Genomic DNA, 21,962 nt, shown 5'->3' with positions numbered 1-21,962 from the left:
GTTTGTGTGTGTGTGTGTGTGCGTGTGTGTGTGTTTGTGTGTGTGAGAGAGAGGGGGGCAGGGAAGCGTGTAGACGATGATGAATGATACTCTGCATTACACACTACACATCTTTTGGCTTATGAGGAAGAGCTGGCCTCCTTTGTTGTGTGCACTGCCTGGGAGTGCATTCATGAAATGAGCTGCAACTGTAATGGCAAACACAGCCCATATGTGAGCAGGGAGGCCAGAGCCCAATAAACAAGATGAGGGTCAAAGAGTGTGGTTGTGCCATAATGGAGTGGTGTGTGTAGTCTGAAATTTTGAAAAATGTTTGGCTAAAATCTCACAAAAGTTATATAGGTTAGAGTTTAAGTATAGGGAAAACGAATATGCTGTAATTTATCTGATTGCAATAAGCACATATGAGCTAAAGTATGTATAGTCTCAAGTCTTTGTACACTCCTATATTCCATCCATCCATTATCTTCCACTTATACAGTTCAGGGTCACAGGGACCTGAAGCCTATCCCAGCTGTCCTGGAGCCCAGTCTGCCACAGGCTTAACACACAGACAGATGTTTTAGAATCAGCAATTAACTTAGCCCCACTAACTGAATGTTTTTGGACTGTGGGAGGAGGCTGGAGTGAACCCATGCTGCTAGGGGGAGAACTTGTAAACTCCACACAGAGAGGCCCCTTCCACATGGCAGATTTGAACCGAGGACCTCGTTCCTGTGAGGCAGCAGTGATAGCAACAGTGCTAACCACTGTTAGCACTGATCCCTTTATGTAGAGCTTTGACAGATCAAACTCTGGTAATCATCTTCCACACTATCAATCAGCACATCTCGTTTTCGACCACATGCTTCTAGAGAGAGTCAGGTGTTCACAATTGTTCAGTTAAAGTGAATCACAATGTGGGACATTGTCTCAACATGTAGGACAGGGATAAAATGATTTTCTGCATGGACATTCAAAGCATGAAACAATATGAGTAAAAGGACACCCTTTTTTTGTTTTGGGGTTTTTTTTCCCATCTTGGCTGTTAGGTGAAGTGATCCATACCAAGTTCATGTCTGTATTGTAAATATTAAGCTACCATCAACACCTGAGTAGCTTAACTTAACACAAAGACTGGAAATGATGGAAAAGCTGGTCTTTTGTCTGTCCTGAACCTGCACAGGCACAGAGAAAGCATGAAAACTCCACATAGAAAGACCTCAGCCATCAAGTGGATACGAACATACGACTTTCTTGCTGTGAGGCATCATTTAATCGTGGGTGGCTATAGCTCAGGCGGCAGAGCAGGTCATCTATTGATCGGTGGTTCGATTCCTGGCTTCCCCTAGTCTGCATGCCAAATATCCTTGGGTAAGATACTAACCCCAAATTGCTCTCCAATGCATCCATCGGAGTATGAATGTGTGTGTGAATGTTAGTTAGAAAGCACTAAGAAAATGTGCTTGGGTGAATGCACAAGTTGTGTAAAGTGCTTTGAGTGCTCAGAAGAGTAGAAAAGCACTATCTAAGAATCAGTCCATTTACCATAATTATAAAATCATTGTAGTGCCTCTACATTCCCAGAATAGATCAAATCTCTATTTCGTACATCCTTGTCAAAAGAAAGGTGTGTGGTTCCACGGGTACTGTACACATACAGCTATGAAGATAGTGCAATAAAGGAAATGATGACCAAAAAAGAAAAGCAACCATTGTTAGTCTTGATGCATGCTGAATCATCCCAGGGAAGGAAATCCCAAAAAGCTAATTCTGTTTATTTGGACACAACATAGCCAACTGAATCAACTTTTTGTAATAGCCATCGTCAGTGAAATATGTCCTGTTTTTCCACTAGATGGCAGCAAATATCTGCTATATTAATCTATCTCTTTGTTAAATTATGGCTATGTCAGTTTGGGCTCATACTTCTGTCATAGATCCATAAGCATAGAGGGATCCAAACTTCAAGTACTGGTGTTTATTCAAACACATCAAAACAAACACAAGTGTTCATTTCCAAGTATAGGATTATTTGCAATCGCCATAATGACTATATGGGTTACTTGGTCTGCAGTGAACATGCTTCCTCTGCCCCGAGCATCTGGTCATCTAGCAATTCTGTAAAGTAACAATTTCAGTATTTTTACATCAATGGTATTGGTGTGTTTCTCATTGGCATATGGCAGTGCTACAAATCTTTGTGCGAAGTGACTGTACTAACCGATTCTCATTTCAAGATGTCCTTATGGTACTTGCTACAGTGTAGCGGCTCGAGTTAGGCTGGACCCGTTGGCCAGCTACCCTCAGGGTCATTCCACGGTTGTAGCTCTGATGTCATCAGCAATTCTATTTCTTACTCTTCCTACCCTTCCTCTCCCCCCTCCTCATCTTCCTCTCCCCCCTCCTCGTCTTCCTCTTGCTCCTCCTTGTCGTCCTCTTCATCCTACTTCTTCACCTCCACGTCCTCTTCCTCGGCCTCCTCTACTTCTCACTCTTTCTGCTCCCTCCATTGTACTCCGCACACACAGCTTACCTGTATTATAGTGCTTAGGCTGATTGCAAAGTGAACTAATTATCTAAAGAAGTTTTCACATGTGAAAGTGTGCCAGACAGTTGGAAAATTAGTGTTAATGATAGCCATACATAAGATAAGATAAGATAAGATAAGATAAGATAAGATAAGATAAGATAAGATAAGATAAGATAAGATAAGATAAGATAAGATAAGACTTTATTGATCCCACAACGGGGAAATTTTTGCGTCACCTCAGCTCAGGTACAGATATATGAAGGAAATACAAAAATACAATTAAGTACAATCAATGAAAAAAAGTAAGATAATACACTATATACAATGGTAGCATACACAGTATGTGATTATGGATATGGTTGGAAATATGGAAGACATAAACTATATAGCTTGGAAGGTCATGGAAGGTCCATTATGCATGAAGTGGTGACCGTGGATGTTCACAGTGTCCAGTGACTTATGACATCGTGATTGAGGAGTTATAGAGTCTAACTGCTGTTGGGATGAATGATCTGCGAAAGCGCTCCTTCCTGCAGCGAGGGTGTTTCAGTCTCTGACTAAAGGAGCTGCTCAGACCACTCACATACTCATGCAGTGGGTGATGTGGGTTGTTCATGATGGATGTCAGCTTTACTAACATCCTCCCCTCACCAACCACCTCCACAGACTCCAGGGGACATCCCAGCACGGAGCTAGACCTCTGCACCAGTTTGTCAATCCTGCTCCTGTCCCTGTCCGTGCATCCACTCCCCCAGCAGGCCACTGCATAGAAAAGGGCAGATGCTACCACAGTGTCATAGAATGTCCTTAGCAGAGTCCTGCAGACTCCGAAGGACCTCAGTCTCCTCAGCAGGTGGAGTCGACTCTGGCCCTTCTTATACAGGACGTCTGTATTTGTTGTCCAGTCCAGTTTCTTGTTGAGGTGAACACCCAGGTACTTATAAGAGTCATGTGTATACTTTTGCTAGGAGTGTGTTGGAAATTTGGTAATTGAGTGTTGTGCAGTGAATTGTGCCTACAGTTTTGCAAAGTGTGTGTTACAAAATTGCAAACTGAGGGCAAAGCAGTTTTTGTGCTTTTAGTTTTGCAAACTCAGTGAGTGGTTTTGCTATAAGTCTGAATAGTTTTAGAGATTGTGCTACAGGAATCACAGTTAGGGTTTAAGCATTCAGAAAAAACTGTAAAATAGCTAAAAATGTAAGAATTAAATTGTCCAATCTGTGTGCAGTACCTGACAGTATGAACATCTAGAACTGATGATAGGTGTCTAGAGTCCATAGTAGTCAAGAAGAAAGCCTCACTGTCTGCTCTTAATCATACATGTTTCCTGGAGAGGACGCTAAGATAAAGGTGCTCATTGTACAGTGTTTGCACATAACTTCAGCACTAAGGGTTCCCCCCCCCCCCCATGCTTTATGCTCCTGTTTACTTTTTTGCAGTATTTATTCAAGACCGTAATTGTCAGCTGTCCTAAAGCACATGTTGGTTTTGCAACATAAACAGCAGAGAAGTGGACGTTTAGCATATGTCAGCGTTTCACATCCATCCATTTTCTTGCGCTTATTCAAGTCAGGGTCATGGTGGGGCTGGAGCCTATCCCAGCTGTCCAGCTGTCATATGTGGGGGAGGGGAATACACCCTGGACGGCACAGCCACTTACATTTTAATTAAGCCAACATGTAACCTGTTGGGTTAGAGTTGGGAATTCGCCTTGTAATCAGAAGGTTGCCGGTTCGAGCCCTGGCTTGGACAGTCTTGGTCATCGTTTCCTTGGGCAAGACACTTCACCTGTTGTGTCAGAGGGCCCGGTGGCGCCAGTGTTCGGCAGCCACGCCTCTGTCAGTGCGCCCCAGGGTGGCTGTGGCTACAACGTAGCTTGCTATCACCAGTGTGTGAATGGGTGGATGACTGGATGTGTAAAGCGCTATACAAATACAGGCCATTTACATAATGTGGGGGAAAGATGGAGTATACAGGGACAATGTAAACAAGAGAGGTAGATTAAAACCTAGGGCCTCCTTGCTGTGATGTGACAGTACTAATTTCCATGACATTTTGCCTTGCTGGAAGAAAAATTACAAATACAATTACATATAAAAATATATATTCAGTGTAACTTTTGACCTTAAATGACCAAATTGGAGTATGGTGGTGGTCTCATGTCAGTTATCCTCATCAAACACACCACAGTAAGAGCAGCTACATTATATACCTTCCTTGCTGCAGGATTGAGACACCACTTCAGCGTTACCAGGACCACAAATGCATAAAACTTCCTGCATACAAAAATACAACACAAAGAATAAATATTTACATACATGTATGATGGATGTGTGCAAATATTTAACATATAATATTCCAGTGATTTTTCACTCAGAACTGTGCTCTTTAGACCAACATTAGGTGACCAATTTTCCAGTCTATAGTCTTGATGCTACTCTTATTTAACATCTTTATATTGGTATCATGTCAGAGGTAACTTTATTATTGTGTTGTTACTCAGACACAAAAAAAAATTATAATCTTTCCAGTGTGTGACCTGACAACACTATGGTAACCATTCAAATAAATGTAGTTCACTTTAGTGCGCATACTACAAATGGATTCAAGCATGTTGGTACTATCATTTTTTTTTTTTTTTAAGTAACCAAAAGATAGCTTATAACAGTGGTTCCCAAACTTTGCGGTATATTTCACACCTCAAACATTAAGTAAACAATTACGCAAATACAAGTAACCTGCAATAAATTACAGGTAGTAAGAAATAACTGTTTTACGCCATGTCCACACCTACACGGGTATTTTTGAAAACGCAGCTGTTTCGTCCTTCCGTAAACGGCGTTTCGAATCACCGAAAAGGGAGATTTGTTTAAAACTCCTTTTTTGGTTTATGTGTGGACGAGGAATACAGAGTTAATCATGCAAAGTCAAATTTATGTGCCTTTTTTCACGTCAGCTGTGCGCCACGTTATTGTTTACGTGAGATGAATTGCAGAATGGCAGATAGAGACAAAATACTGCTAATCTGACTATCTTCAGGTTTTACATGCTTACATATACACACGCAGTTAATGTCCCTCTATTTACAAAGGCAGAGGCCTCACGGTGTGATTATTTTACATGTAGTTTTTTTTCCCTGTGTAATAATATTCAACATTGCTCATTCAAAAAATGCCTCTCTGTGCAAAATGGGTTTAAAAACATAAACAGCTGTGGGATGCTGTTTGTCTGTGATTTAGACAGAGGGAACAAATCGTGGCAGTATCAGCCTGATCAGGGACGTGCAGAGAGGTTTAAAGGGGCGGGTGCTCAAAGTTAAAAAGGGGCACATTGAACCATGCTGAATAACAACAACACACATTCATCAAGAATCTAATATGGGAAGGGCAGGGCTGTGTTGATCTGAGACTGTAGACATTAAAAAGTCCACAGGAGAGATGGTAGCTGATTAAACAAGTGTCATGAGATAATAACAAAATGCAAAGATTGGTGACAGCGCTTGGAACCATAAGGCAACGAAAAACTGTGACATAAACTCGGCTCTGCCTATGAATCACTCTTTGCTTCTCTTCTTCCTTCCTTCCCATCATTTCATATATCACTCTCCACTTGCTGTCTATCTGAGAACAAGGCACAACTTGCTATTGCAATAAACTATAATCTAATTATCCACACCTAAAAACTCTTGCACTTAATCTATAATAAAATGATGACAGAAAAATGTTATAGCACTGCCTTTAGTAGCCTCATACAGCTCCTACTGTTTCCTCCTCATGTCCTTACCAGCCATGTCTGCACAATGTTATATCATGAGTAATATTTTTTTAAATCCAGCTAAATAAAACACACACATGCACACACAGTGACATTTTAGACCTTCTTCAGAATACTGTATATACTATGGGCATCCTTACATTATTATTTATTACTAGAGCTACAATAATAAAGCAATGAGGAGGGGGAAGTAATAAATATGAAATAATGTATTTATAATGATTCCATTTGTTTCACTATCCACTCTGTGCAGGGGCAAAGCTTATTACATTTTTAAACTGTAGAGATACAATAATCTTACTGCTGTAAAATCCAACTTTTGTCTTATTTAAAATATGAATCTAATATAATCTGCTTCTTAATGTATGTTCTTTAAAATACAGCGTGTGTTTTTTAATATATTATAATAATTATTATGTGGACATGCATATTAGATCGTTTTTTAGTGAAATATAATCCCTCCAGAAAGGCAGGAAATGCCCAGAAACTTACTTTAAAACTAAATATGTTCCCTGAAACGGTGACAGAGCTACAGACCCATGACAGCCTTACACAGGTAGCCAGCAGCTATGACCAGCACTACTTGTGCAGTTAATAAAAGGACAGGTAATGTTTGTCGCGCTGTTGCACACACAGCACGCTCGTTTGTTTCAGTTAGTCAGTTGCAACAAGACAGCTTACCAACGTGTACGTAATAAGCTAATACTCCTGTGTGCTACACACTACAGTGTGCGCTGTACACCTACTTACTGGGTTTGTCGCATCAGTCTGTGTCTCTGAGTTAACTTGTGTTTCTCCTACAGCTCCGGACCGCAAAAAATGCGCGTGCTCTTTGTGAGCTCGTTCCCGGCTCGTAACCAGCGCGTTCTGCCGTCGAGGGCGACCATTGGTTAAATGTGATCATGTGACTGATGCAAGCCAGATCCTTTTATTTAGCAAAACTATGATTAATAGTTAAATATTATTGTTGAGGGGCACAGACAGGACTCCGCACGCACACACACATTAAATAAATAAATAAAAAAAATTTAAAAGTTGCCTCAACAAAAGGGCACTTTGGACACTCATCAGGAAAGGGGCGGGTACTCAAGCCCCTCTAGCCCCCCCCCCCCCCCCCCCCCTGCACGTCCCTGAGCCTGATATTATTTGTATCCCACTGTAACTTTACTGTATAAAGAGCTAACATCTCCAAAATGTCAGGAGTAATTAGTCATTACAACAAGTGTTTGTGAACTAAAAATCAAGAATGTCGGACACTGTTTGTCCGTGACTTGAAGAGCCCAGCGCTGCTCCCAACAAAGGGAAAACCAATTATGCAGGGGAGACCTACCTTGGCACTTGTGCAGGTGAAGCCAAAGGGAAGATATGCTTCACCATATTTTCTAGTCTTTGGCTTAGAATGAAGTTGGTTTGGAAACATATTCAGCTATGCTTTATCTCCTGCTTTGCGTTTGTGTGGCCTTCCCGTGCTAGCAGTGTCCAAGCGTTGTTTTTTTTCCCTTTTCACCCCCGCAATGGTTCTGCGCCCCCCCAGGGGGCGGGCCCCACACTTTGGGAAGTCCTGGCTTATAACAAAAGATAGCTGTATGTATGACGTGCAGTCTTGAGTCACACTGATCAGTATGGCTGTTAATATTACGAAAACAGGTTGTTTATTTGGAGAAAACATGAATATTACACAACGCATGACGCATTTTTAGCATAAAGGTTTGTGCGAGTGGTGGGAATGAATTCAGACAATGTGGTAAACACCACACCCAACCAAGCCTGCCTGGACATGAGACTTGTGAGAATGTGCACAATATCCAGTGTGACAAACGCTAAGCTGTGGTTTCATCGCTGGCTTTTACGTACATGATCTGTTTGCGAATCCTGAAGTTTGCTATTATATTCTTTTTACTGCAATAACTGAGACTGTTTGGTTGTTAACCAAATATAACTTAAACAAAAAGGTTCAATTATCATATTACTCTGATGTAGACATTATATTTGATATGTGACTGTTAAAAAAAATAGACAGCACAGCTGACGCACAAGAGGATGACTGCTTTTTATTAGGATGACAAGTTGTGACGTGAACCCAAATGAAGAAAATAACCCCAACATTAAAGTTGCTTTGTTCAAAGGCTCAAGACATGGGTATCATTCACTGGGATGACTCATGTTAAACACAACTTAATCCAATGCATAAAAGAAGTACGAACTCCATTTTAAAAGATAAAATATATTTTAATTGCCCCTAAACTGGGAAATTGCTGTGATTAGATAAAATAAAATAGAATAACTCACTAAAATAAAATATGGTAAAAGAAAGTGGCTTATTAAGAAGAAAAAAGATGGTGTTCCACAAGTTTAAAAAATCTAACTAGAATGTCATAGAATGTTAAAAGAAAAAATATATATAATATAATATAATATAATATAATATAATATAATATAATATAATATAATATAATATATAAATTAATCCATTAATTTCTTTGTCTTCTGTTCAAGGTCATGGTGGGAACACCCTGAGCAGGTCACCAGTCTGTTGCAGGGGTAATGGAGAGAGACAGACATTCATGCCTACAACCAATTTAGAATAGTCAGCTAACCAATCATACGTGTCTTTGGATGGTGGGAGGTAGCTAGAGTATCCAGAAGAAGCCCACTCAGACACAACGAGAGCATGCAGACTCCATACATAAAGGCCCCTGTCTGGAGTCAAACACAGGAGCTTTTTGCTGTAAGGTGACACTGCAAACCACAGTACCACCATATAATAGGGATGCTAGGGATAATAACAAAAATGTTTAAAATTTTACAGTAAAATGTTGGTGAGACATGAGATAACTTGCTTTATCCTATAAAGCACCATCCAGTGCTATGACCTTTTCATCACATTGACCACAATGTTTCATTTATGACAACTGTAATCTGTCTAATCTGATCTAATCTCTATCTTGTGTTGAGTATTATAGTCTATATTGGCAGTAATAAATGGGTGTATGCTAATGTTTAATAGGCATTAAAAAAAGTGTTATCATTTCCGTGAAGCTGCCCTGAGACCTTATATAATTCAAAGGATGAAAACAGGAAAAGCCCATTTTGTGTGTCCTTAGGAGTATCTATGGGAGGATCTGGCCAGTAAGCTTTGGTTTTGTCTGTCAGGCTGTGGTGTTGTGTAGGTTGTCATAGTTAATATGGGGTTAAGATGAGATGGGTGGAATAATAACGCTGACATAACAAGGTGTGGGTGAAAATGAAGAGAAGGTAGAGTCAGTTGTCCCTTCCCAACAGAGGTTGAATGAAGCAGAAGCATGTTTCAGCAAGAGCCAGCATTTGTATAAATGAAAAGAGAAATTATTTCTCAGATTATGCACACCGCTACTCAGACATCATGGCTACAGGGATTTTGGAAATTCAGAGTGTGATTTTATAAAACCTTGAAGGCACTCTTCAAAGGTATAAACTGGGACAACCCGTTCTCACTCCCAAAGCGTAATATTTTACGCTAGGTGACAAATCGTCACCATATTACGTTTTCGGCTACCCACCACGTTCCTAAATGACGACCTCGGAAAAAGAGGAAATATGAGAACCGTCTGGACTGAACCTACACATGTTCGCTCTTTTTCTTCAAATCGCTTACAAACAGGCTATTTAACATCATTAAAGTCCTGGTTAAGGTCAGGAATAAGGTTATGGTCAGGGCTAGGGATAAGGTTAGGTTTAGGGCTGGAATACAGGGCTGGAACGTCTACTACCGCGGGAGCGTCATTGCACTGGATTCCAGCCATAACCCGCCGCGTACCATAAGAACGCCGAAGGTCTCCTTTCGCGTTCCTCAGGAACGCCGCGGGACGTGACAAAACGTCGACATGTTACGCCTCAGGAGTGAGAACGCTCTGACTGGGAAGGTGTGGTGCAAGAGATCAAATTGGGAGGAGTTTCTTTTTTCAATTTTCTAAATATTCAATATATCCATGTGTCTAAGAAATCCCTGAATTGAGGTTTAATTACCCTCCAAACTACACCCCCCCTCTCTTCCACCCACTGTTGTTGACTGGCTCGGCCGGTTATGTAACACATTTATGCCTTGCGCACGTGGCTACAGTCATTATAAATGACAATATGTGGACGGATTAAACATTACCATCCACCCCTGAAACCAAACAGCCCGCATTTCACCTCTAAGGCACAGGATAAGAGTGAGGTCAATGAACGCTGTGGCCAATTAATCGATTTTCTACCGAGGAGCTCGCACTCATCCGTTCAGTCCCGACCATAAAAACGAATCCAGGGATTGAACAGGACAGTGTGTTTGCTCTTAACTCGATCTGAGGGTACACTCAGTTCAGCGTGACCGGTTGTTGGTTGTGTCATCCTTACCAGGAAAAATGCATTGAACGGGTATTATTCGATGGGCCTCCTGGCATTTATCTCAAGAGGGCAATGAGCAAACACTGATTTAAAGCAAAGTTCATACACTCGTTGAAAATGTTAATTAAAAAAATAAAAAAAAAAATGAATGCGATTGGATGATCACTCGGATATCTTCTGAATAAAAAAAATTAAACCACATTTAGAGATGCAAATTATGCGCATATTAATCGTATTGTTGTAATTCCCCCTCTCACCCCTCATATGGTACCACCACTAGACTGACCACCACTCTCTCTCTCTCCCTTTCCTTCCCTGTCTCACGTTATTCCCCCTCCTTCATCTAAAAGCTGTCATCCTGAGCGGTACTGAGTCGACGGCTCAATCCCTAAACGCCCGGATGAGAGCGGCAGGCGACATTCAGGGCAACACAGTCGCATGAGTCGACCGACTGGAAGGCAACCAGTCCAGTGGGGGACGACAGCGAGTGCAGGAATCTGAAAATTTTCGACGCAACCCACGAAGATCGCTGTGGGAAAAATTCAGACAGAGACAGAGGCGTGGAGGCGAAGAGGAGCGGCGCGTTCCCCCCTCCTCTTGCGGTGTCCTATTTCGTTGGTAAGTACATTTTGCCCATTAAAAAAAACCGCTGCACATGTGCCTTTTCCTCTTCCACGGGACTCGTGTCTCGTTTCGCCACTTTCCCTGCGCGTTTGTTGTGGTCTGCGTCCCCGCGGGCTGCGTTTAAGGAAGAAGAGGCCTGGTAAGTAGCAATATAGCGGCAAAGAGGCATGTGTGTACATTAAAATGGGCTGCAGCAGCTCACGGGCACGCTACGGTGATTCCGAATTGTACTCCTGTTACGTTGACGGACAGCGCCGTGAACGTCACATTTTACCGTGAGTGGCAACATTTTTGTTTTATTTCTGTGCGCTCGTTCCTGTTGTTGCTGCTGATCGCACGCGACAAAACCAGTGAATGAAGCTACACGTGTGTGTGACTCCACATCTGAGAGTCACCAGCTCTTATTCACTGTCCGCTCTGAACCACCGTAGCCGGCCATGGCTTGAATTTGAGAGCTGCTTTCAGTGCCTAATAAATCATTTAGTTGTTAATCACACGCGCGCATTTCTCTCAGGGCTTTTCGTGAGCAGACCAAACGCTGAGGACAACGGTGGTCTCCACTGGGCATGCGCACTACCGCCCCCTTTGACCTATAATATTAATCAGTTGAGAGTAGTAGTAGTCTGTCCTGCACCTCTCAAAAGTGCATCGGGTCGCTTCTCCGGTTTGTTGACAGAACGATTATTGAGTGGAACTTCAGGCGAGTGAGTCGGGCAGCACAAGCAAATAAAGCAGATCCTGTTATTCACGAGCAGAAATGAATCTGTGATGGCAAGCTCTGTAGCTCAAGGCAAGCCTCATTGTCACCATGATGACTATTTTCCAAAGAGAAATATCACAGGGCTGTGGGAAGAACAACAGAATGAACTGGGCAAAACGCTACAGACTGCTTACTCAGAACAAAAATATCACAGTGTAAAAATACGCCATCACAAAATTACTGAAATGTCACGCAAGTGAAAGTAAGATAGTAAGCAAACATTATGCAAATACTCAGAGGTAGGAGTGCCAAATAAAAAGTCCCTGGTAATATATTTTGGCTAGGCTCGTTTTTTTTTTAATTTTTTTTTTTACGTGAACTATTTTAAGTGTATGTGAAAACAAATACAAGTAAATTTCAAGTACCTTAAGTTGGGCACCAAAGTGTATGCACTTAGCTATTTTCATAGTTAATAAAAAGTGCTGATTGTCATATTCTAGGCAAATCCAGTTGTCCTCTTGTCTTCTTTAACAATATTTCACTACGTTAATGATATCTGTTGCTACTGCTTGCATAGGAAGTGGAAATCACATATTACTTATGGACCCATGATGCAGTTTTCTAGTTAATCATTAGTCTGCGTGCTATGATAAGCAGTGGTGAGAAAGGGGCAAAAATATCAGGGTCTGTCACTACCTTACGTGTTTTCCATTCTCTGCTTTTTCTCCTATATGGTTTTGGTAATAAAATATTAGAGCAGTGCTTCGCACAGCAGGGGTTATAACCTGGGAGAATAAAATGCTCTGATTGCTGTGTCTATTCTAGCTTTATCGGCATTAAGACAGATATGGAAGTGCAGAATGATAAGATACGCAGATTAATGACCTCCCTGTCTTTCTACACTTTTATCCTGTTTGTAAACAAAAGCACAACCAACCTAAATGTCCCTGGAGTGAGCTAAAGTTATTTATTTATTTATTTATTTATTTATTTATATGTTTATATGTTTTTCTTAACTACAGGGTGGAGAATGCTAACAAATATGGTACAGAGCAGGGAAGGGTGTTAGGTAACGGTTTGGCTTGGTACTTGCTGTTCAGGGCGTTTGCACCCATGTGGTAATAATGAAATGGTAGTAGAATTTGTTTGCTTCTCTTTACACCATCCGGCCATTTTTGTGTCTTGGATTAACTTTTTTAATAACATGAACAGTAGCCAGTCTACCTAAGCTGGACTCACTGGCTTTCACGCAGTTATGCAGGGATTTTAAAACGTAAAGTCCTTACACCTTCGGCTGTGGGTAATCTGCTGCTTTAAAGCAGTCTGATTTACTGACACAGGGAACATTTCAGTTCAACTTCTGTGTTTGAGCGTCAGCTTCTTTTTTTTTGTTGTACTTATTTACTTGACAGCTTTGGAGAGAAGAAAACATGTTAGTGTGGTTGGACTTCTTTTGAAAAAGCTTTTATTAAAGAGTTCCACCACTATCTAATCGAGTTAAGGTGCGTTCACGGAAACATTACGGTCCACTGTGTTTATGTTTGACTGTACTTTGACCTGCCTTTTGTGAGTGTAATCTTTTTTGAGAGAAAAAAAACAATCAAACCAAAATGATTCACACTAAATTGCCAGTTCCGTGGCGACAGGGTGCAACCACAGCCTAGACCACATGCTCAATAGTCTCTCTTCTAATGGTTAACCAAATGCTCCATGACAGACACCGAGCACCTCATATTTAAGCTTTGCAGCTAAACCTTGTTTAGTAGAACTTTTGTGTGGAAATTAGCCATCAGTGGAGGAGGGCGGGGGGTGAGCCGAGTTTTTATGCATGGAAGAGGTATGTGTACATTGCGTAATGTTTTCATGTTCAACAGTACACTGAGTGAGCAGACTGGTTTTCGTGGCTGTACTTTTAAAGTACAGTTTGTCGTTTCTAAGAACTTTTTGCCCTCTGCGACTTTGCTTTTAGTTCCGGTTCAATGTTATTTTCCCCTGAGGCCTCTCGCGATTACACAAAAATATTTTCTGTCAGCAGGCAGGCTACAGCACTTCATATTATAGTCTCTCTTCATGGAGGAGACCTTCATGTGTTTTGATTGAAGGTGTGATAAAACTCTGAGATTTTTTTGTTAGATTGTTTTTTGTTTTGTTTTTTAAAGTAAAAACCAAACCTGATTTAAATTTGGCTGGTTTTCCCTTCAAGGTTCCTTCCATGTCGTAGAAATGCACGTTCAGATTGCTCCTGTTTTGTTAGGATCGCTCACTTGAAGTCCCACTCTGCCCACTTGCAGGGATATTCACAGGATGTGAGTAAACTGTGTCAAAACAACATTTCTAATCATTTCATTTCATTGGGGAAGCTAGGTGCCGTCAAAGGAAGCCAAAGCAGAGGAATTGTGCCAAAAAAAGCCTAATGGTATGTGATAAAGTTAAGGCTGTTTGGACTGAATGTTCTCTGTCCGATGCCTCAGTGCGTCACAGGTTAATCGGTACTGACAGTCCAACCCTGGTGGATACATTCGCAGTAGAAAAAGACTTGTGTGTTCTTTTACCTTGGATACTTTGAGTATCCTTCTACTAATGTTTGGCCACCAACTGGTGACCCAATTCTTGTCACTAATGATGACATTTTATATTAAATTTGGGTCAGAGTGACACAACATTTGAGATTTTGTTTTATGTACATATTTGAGGTCAACAGTGACCCTACAGGGAATGATTTAAGTGTCGTGGCAGCTCTGGTAGTTATGCAGGGCTGCACAAGGAGGCATTGTTGAAGGGGATAAGCACTAAATTTGAATCAAGTGGGGTTTTTAAAAAATTTTAGGTGAAGTCTTATCTTGTTGAAATAGTGACTGCTTTTCAGATGCACAATGATCTTGGTTAATATACAAATTGCTGCAGAGTTGTCACTGTTGTGCTGACAGCTTGTTTCAGCTCCAACAGTTACTTTTAAGTGTTCAGAATAGCAAAATCCTCATATTTTACATGTCATTAACAATTACTTTGTGGAAAAACATCTACTAAATAACAATAAATGTCTTAACTGGGACATTTTAAGACTCGTCAGTGTCCTCTGGTTGACAAAATGTCATAAGGAGTGTTTCCAAGAACCTCACCCTATGATTAGCAATATTACAGCTGGAGTACAACTAAAGCAAAATATTTTTTTTGAATTATTAATTAATCTACAGGTTATTTTCCCAAGAAATGTTTTTGCTCATATGTATTGCAGAGGATAGTGAATCAGAATTTTGCAGGGCCTCCAGTGGCACATTGTTAATAGCAGCCTGAAACCAAGCAGTTTTTATTATTTTATGATGATGTCAAAGAAGACAAAGGAAACAACTTTAAATTAAAATTCTTAAACAAATAATCTAACCCCAATTTTTGGGAATTATAATTTCTTATTACTAGAATAAAATAAAGCTGTACCGTGTTAATATTGTATACATTGATGGCAGTTACACACAGCTATCAGAATTCTGAATTATCTCAGATTTAATTTGGATTTTCTTACATAAAAAGACTAAATTAGTTTGACCTTGTCTGTCAACATGACCTGGAATAAAAGACAATGATAGGAAAAGGTGCTCGCCTCCTTTCAGTTATGGCTGCCCACCGTGCAGTCCGGCCCTTCTGCCAGTGGGTGTGTCTGCGTCGCTGTGGGAAGAAGGGCAGTTGGCACCGGGGCTGGCAGCTTCACAGTCAGAGAACAGTCTGTCTTTCTGATCAGCCCACCTCGCCCTCCGAGCACAATCACCCTGTTATGTCTGAACCCTCCTTCGCCATGGCAACATCACATGATACCACTGAAAGAGCGAGAATCTTCATGCTGTGTGTGTGTGTGTGTGTGTGTGTGTGTGTATGCGTGTGCTACATGCCTGCTTATGCCAGTATTGCTTAATCCATGTTATTGCTGAAAACCTGGTTAAGCATATCATCAATCACGTGTCTTCTTATTTTGTTAGCTAAGGTCACAACATGCATAGGACAGAAGATGACGGAAAGGTTTGCATGCAAGTGTTTTAAGAGGACACAGAGCAAAACACACTTAGGGGAATCTGCTAGCTATCAGTGATAGAGAAAGAAGACAAAAACAGATCGAGCAAACTTCAAATTTGCCTTTTTTTAATTGTTTAATTTAAGCTGTGCCTTAGGGTCAGGGGGCCATTAAAGCTTGGGATAATAACCCAAACCATTTCAGCTCTTGGACTATTTTACAACCATCAGTTCGGTTTTACCTCAGTACTTAACCAGATTTTAACTATCAGGACGCAAAATACTTGAGGCTGCAATTATACGTTTAAATATTTGTGGCTAGTACACATGTATATGTATGCAGCTGGTTTCAGGGAACTTCTGTCTCCTGCCAAGTTTAGAGCCATAATGCTCATCTATCCGCCTTTACTGCTGTCATGTAGACCTTCATTCTTAGAAACCATAAGTTAACCTTAATAGCTCTTAATGCTGAAATTTTTTTTCCGAGAACTCGTAACACGACGATTGTGGTATTTTTGAAGGTTTCCTCGGTCTTCTTCACAAATATCAGCATTTACTGACTCACTTCTTTAATCGTGCTGCCAGCCGTAGGTTTCCTGTTAGTTTTCCTGTTTTGGTTTCTTTAAAGCTGGAATCTCTTGTTTAAATTGTTAAGGCTGGTGCTTACAAGAAGTTATTGCCTCCTGAACCTTTAGATTCTTCCCATGAGAAATGTAAGCCATTCCATCAAACAACAAAACAATTAGCCATATATTACACTCTGGTATTTTACGATAGCTGTATCATTTTCTCAGTCCTGTTGTGTGCTTTTTTGGCCCTGTTTGTGCACTCCACTCTGCCCATAAGAGCGGTTTTGTAGTCTTTCTGGTGGCCTTCTGTAAGCGGCAGGGTCTGTATCAAAGCGGCGTCACACAGAGCTTCTCTTGTTCGGATGTTGGCCTTGTGTTAACTATGCTAATGGCATAGCATGACAGGCTTACTGCTAAACTGTGAGGCCTTGCGGTTCTATTTATGGAAAGTATGCATTTTTCTCTTCTTTTCGCTCATGTATGTTTCTCAGGAGCACAGTGGGGCTTGCTTGACATTAATGTGAAATCATTTCGCCACTAAGCCCGGAGGCCAGTTTGAAATTTTGGAAAATGTTTGTTGGCACAGCGCTTAGGGAAATCAATTTTTGTTATTTTGGGGTAATGTGTCTGTGACAAATTGGGTAAAATTATTGAGAACTGGCAGATTTATGTTGGTTGCACAATTTTATTTTAAATAATTTATATTTTATTGCAGATTGTATTTGATTTAAACAGGTCACCTCTTATGGTAGCGTATCGCAGTTTTCTCCATTTTACTCTGCTGTGTGGCGAAATGTGTAAGAGGTCTCAGATATGAATGAGAAACGTGTACATGTCCTGGTTATTGCTGTTGTGTCTATAATGTTGCCACTTATTTGTATTTGACTGTACGAATGAGGCAGGGCTCCATGTAAGGTTGAGCAGCTGGCAGACTGGTTACTGCATACGCTCATGTGACACGGCTATTTCTAGCCAAATCATTCCTTCTCCCTGCTGCCTCCAGCAAGTGCAAGAGCAAGTGGTGGATACGTGACACCTCAGGAAGCCGTGAGGTTAGAAGGTGGGGGCAGTCGTCATAGTCCAGTGGTATCTATCCAGAGGCCACTTTGTGGGATGGGGATAAGCTAGGTAGGACATGACTTGATGGCCAATTGAATGTCTTCAGTAGAAGACTGAAGTAAAGGTATGTGGTCGGAACAGGTTGAGACTGTTTCCACAAAGTTGTAATTTGTCAGACAGTGTTTGCACATGTCACTGGGCACGCTGGAAATAAACACATGAATTGTTGGTTGACACACATCCAACGTTCTTGTTGGGAAGATGTAAAGATATAAGGTGATTGATCAGTTCTGCTGCTTACTTAAAAAACCTTTCAGAATCTAAGTCTGTTTGTTGTTCAGTGTCATTTCTCAACTTCAGTGCCACTTGGATAGGTTGTGGTATTGAATGTGATGTCTTAATAGATGCTTCATCATTTCTTTCTTTCTGTGCTAACATTGCTGTCTTTCACAGACAGCAATATTAGATTCAATATTTACATTTAATAGCTGGATTCTCATAAGCTTAGAACTAATCCATTAACAATACATGGGGCATTGGTTTGGAAGCCACCATGTTGCTATCTTGAATACAGTAGCCATGGTAAAGCGCCAAATGAGGCTTTATGTACGTGGCTAGAGACCGGCCACATAAGTAGTACCTTATGAGTTACTATAAATTTAAATCTCAAAAATCAATCTTTCAAACTATATATGACTGTAACATTTGTACAAAAGATTTGTGTTTCTCATTATGTCATTCTCCTCCTCCACTGCTCTCTCTTTTACCTCATGTCCACTTCATTCTATTCTTTCTCACCTCTAGCCTCATTTCCTGAACTGAAGCCAAGGCTCTAATACATGAAAACATGCATAAACATGCTTATTTATTCCCGATATTTTTGTAATTACTTATTGTCAGCAGATAAGATGTGACCCTCCTCTCTCTCGATAGCTGACAGCCAGCTAAACACAAACAGCTGGTTATAAACTAACATCATGCCAGCTAAGGTTAGGGTCAAGTGTCCTAACAATCACACTTTCCCTCTGATAAACAGTTTGATTAGATTCCCAATGAAGATGAAATCAAACGATGTTGAATCAACTTCAAAGAAAGTTTCACTAATGCCAGCTAACAGTAGCTAACAATAGCTAACAGTAGCTAACAATAGCTAACAGTAGCTTAAAGGGGCAAAAAAAGGCAGCTCTTATGGACACAAAAGTTCAGGATAACTTCCACAGTTCACCTTGGTATCATTGTCATCGGACAGAAGTAAACTTCATTGACTCGTATTGGGCTCCTTTCATAAGGTTTTGCAGCCTCCTCCAGCATAAATAGACCTGTACGCCTAGCATATTTACAGCTGAGGTAAACAGCAGACTGACGGTCACACTGAGATGAATGGTGGGCAGAGTTGTTTATTCTAATTATGCACTTGAATTGTAAGATGTTAGAAAATAGAACTCAGTTGATTCCGATCAGTCAACTGACATCTATTAATGATATTTTGCACATTGTACCATTAAGATTTGCTGTCATCTTGTGATTCCCGTTTATGTTTTGCATTTAATTCACGTGATGGTAAATGCAAAATTTCCTGTGTTTGCTCATGCCAAGAACTGGTACAGTATAGAAAACAATGAGAATTTGTGTGAGTTAACTGGAATCTCAAGCTGAATGTTGCAACTCTAGTATTGACAAAAATTATCAACAAATCCCAAATTTTAATCATATTTTTATCCAGTCATTTTACTCAATGATTTGTTCCACGGTAAGCACCAATTTACTGCCATATGCATAATTTTTAAGTCTAAAATAGTACCGAGGGAGTACTGTTGTGATCACATATAATTTCACTGAATCATACCATTAAGCTCTCACAAGCTGAGACTACCTATTACAATGTTAGGTGGCATTTTGTACACTTTACGGACGAATTAATCAGAGTATTCAAACGGAGTGGAGGATATGATTGTTGGTCTAATACAAGTCTGTTATTTTTAATAATGGTTAGTTGTATAATTGGGTCTTCTTTAGATGTGTGACAGAAACAAGAGATAATTTTGGAACAGAGTGTGGGCACAGAATACACTCCTATTGTGAAGTAAACCTGATATCAGTCCAGTAAACCAGCGGTCTCCAACCTTTTTTGCGCCACGGACCGGTTTATGCCCGACAATATTTTCACGGACCGGCCTTTAAGGTGTTGCGGATAAATACAACAAAATAAAACTAGTACCGGTACCGAAAAAAAGAAAAAAGAAGAAACCGAGTTAACAATAAACGATAACAAAATAACGCTGAAAACCGATAAAAACCGTGAAAACCATACATTTCACACCCGAGCCTCAACTCTCGCGGCCCGGTACCAAACGACTCAAGGACCGGTACTGGTCCGAGGCCCGGGGGTTGGGGACCGCTGCAGTAAACTACAGGAGGTTAGGATTAAATGTGATTGAACAACTCGGAGGGTTCCCTATACTGAACAGGTGATGACATCTTCATAATGTTTATCACATTCCAGCCCTGCCCTCGGTATACAGCAAGTAACCGTTATGGCCAGCAGCCTACTAATACTTAGAAGGCTTACCCAGCTCCAGTCTGAACTGTAGTCAACAAACCTGTCTACATAATCTTTACACATAAACACGGCATCTTTCAGAATACTGTATATGATATTAGAAAATGTTTACTAGGTGTCTAGGGCCGTGTATAATCTGTAAAACCTGTAAAACAGAGAGTTTTCACATCTTTAGCTCTAATATAATTTGAACTTGCGCAATAGAATCGTGTCTTATTGAGCTTAAGTTCAGGAGTTTTAAAGTACATTTTGAGCTTAAGAATATTTGATTTTGATAAAAGACAGGGTTATATTTTTTTTCCTAAAAGCTGGTAGGCAACTTTTTAAGGAATAGACCACTGATACAAATGTCTGAATGTCAGAGTTAAACTTGCAAACACATCAAAGCATGGCTGTGAGATCAGCTCCGTTAAAGCCCTCTTTTTGAGTCCTGCTGGCTTTTGGGAGATGTTTGCTTAAACAGTTAATGGGAAATGGGACTTATCAGCACTTTGGCGTTCTTACTTGGACAATTTTATAACCTAATTATATTTGTTCAGTCAAGTGTATAGTCAAGAGGACTTTTGTTTAACTGAAATCCCTGATTCAGAAGCATGGTAAGTTGCCATTGAAGCTAGTAGTTGAAAAACTTACTCAAAGTATTTAAAATTCTCCTACTCAAGAAAACTGAGAGTAGAGGGGGGATGGGGGGGGGGGGGGTTGGGGATTTCAGCTTCATTGCACCCCCTACTGGTTGGGCAAGATGATGTTCTGATCTGGAGCCATGGATGGAAAAGTCTTGAAGAAATGAGTTATACCAACAAGATTAGAGGTGACCCAGGCAGAGCTGCCCTCCTCCCCATCCTACCCTCCATCACCGAAACACCAGCAGACCACTTGTCACAACGGCTTTCCTTCAGCACCAGGCATGCTGTGACAGCATTCACACACAGAGAAAGTAGCGCATGTCACACCCAGCCTCCAAGGATGCTGCCCCCAAAAATATCACTCCCTGGAGTGTGCACGGCAGCTGTATCAAAATATTGTGTGAAATATTCTGACAAGGCTGCGCATATCAGGACAGATAAATAATTTGCACATTTGTGTAGAGAATTGTTATCAGTTTTGATTGCAGGTTCTTCATTTAGTCCGAACGCTAGGACACTTGTATTGAGCACCTGGGTGTGACCTTAGCTTGCCCCACAAATGCAAAATTGAACACACCTCCTTAAAGTTGAAAAGTGCATTGTGTCTGTGTGTGGACGCCATGTGCCATGAATGTGCGGTGCAGCTTGAATATGTGATAACACTGGCCACACTGTGTTTACTGTGTAATTTTCAGATTAAGCCATTTGTTCTTTCACAGACGTAGCAACGTAGACCAACATCTCCTGCCATGCAGTGCTCTGTTGACAGTAGGGCTGAACGATATATCGCATTTGCGATAATATCGCGACATGATCAAGTGCAATTTTCTAACCGCAAAGGCTGCGATTATACTGCGATTATATTATACAATTCATGGGCTGCATCCTCCTGAGGCCGCATTTGTAGACCGATTACGTCACAGCGACGCGCCGAAGGCTGTCCAAATTACTACCATATCCCAGAATTCATAGCGCGGCCCAGCCAAACTCCAGTTTCCAGCAATGGCGGCCGCTACTAAGTTTTAAAATTACTCATACTAATCTTTCTGGGTCACAAAATAAACTTTTAACATATTTTCAGGTGAGAAAGTAGCTGTGTAAACATCAAATATCTGCTCGGTTTATCAAGATATCCCATATTTGCAAAAGTGCTTCGACGTTTTCAGAGGCG

General features: G+C 40.8%; 1 protein-coding gene across 3 annotated transcripts in view; it reads left to right on the top strand.

Moving 5' to 3' along the window:
- The first annotated feature begins 10,919 nt into the window (after positions 1-10,919).
- slc20a2 (solute carrier family 20 member 2) overlaps positions 10,920-21,962 on the top strand; it is a 47,631-nt gene continuing 36,588 nt past the window's right edge. The window contains exon 1 of one of the 3 annotated variants that reach the window (XM_085476018.1): positions 10,920-11,269. The gene's annotated coding sequence lies outside the window, so the exon portion shown is untranslated. Of the gene's footprint in view, positions 11,270-11,295; positions 11,415-21,962 lie in introns of those variants that run through there. The other 2 variants (XM_085476013.1, XM_085476015.1) reach the window with 2 other exon arrangements.

This window comes from Copadichromis virginalis, linkage group LG12, assembly GCF_057382275.1.
Source record: "Copadichromis virginalis isolate Kocher_CV1m ecotype Utaka linkage group LG12, C_Virginalis_male_GT1.1, whole genome shotgun sequence".
Taxonomy (NCBI): Eukaryota; Metazoa; Chordata; class Actinopteri; order Cichliformes; family Cichlidae; genus Copadichromis; species Copadichromis virginalis.
The sequence above is the reverse complement of the archived record's forward strand: the minus strand, read 5'-3'. Positions and strand labels throughout refer to the sequence as shown.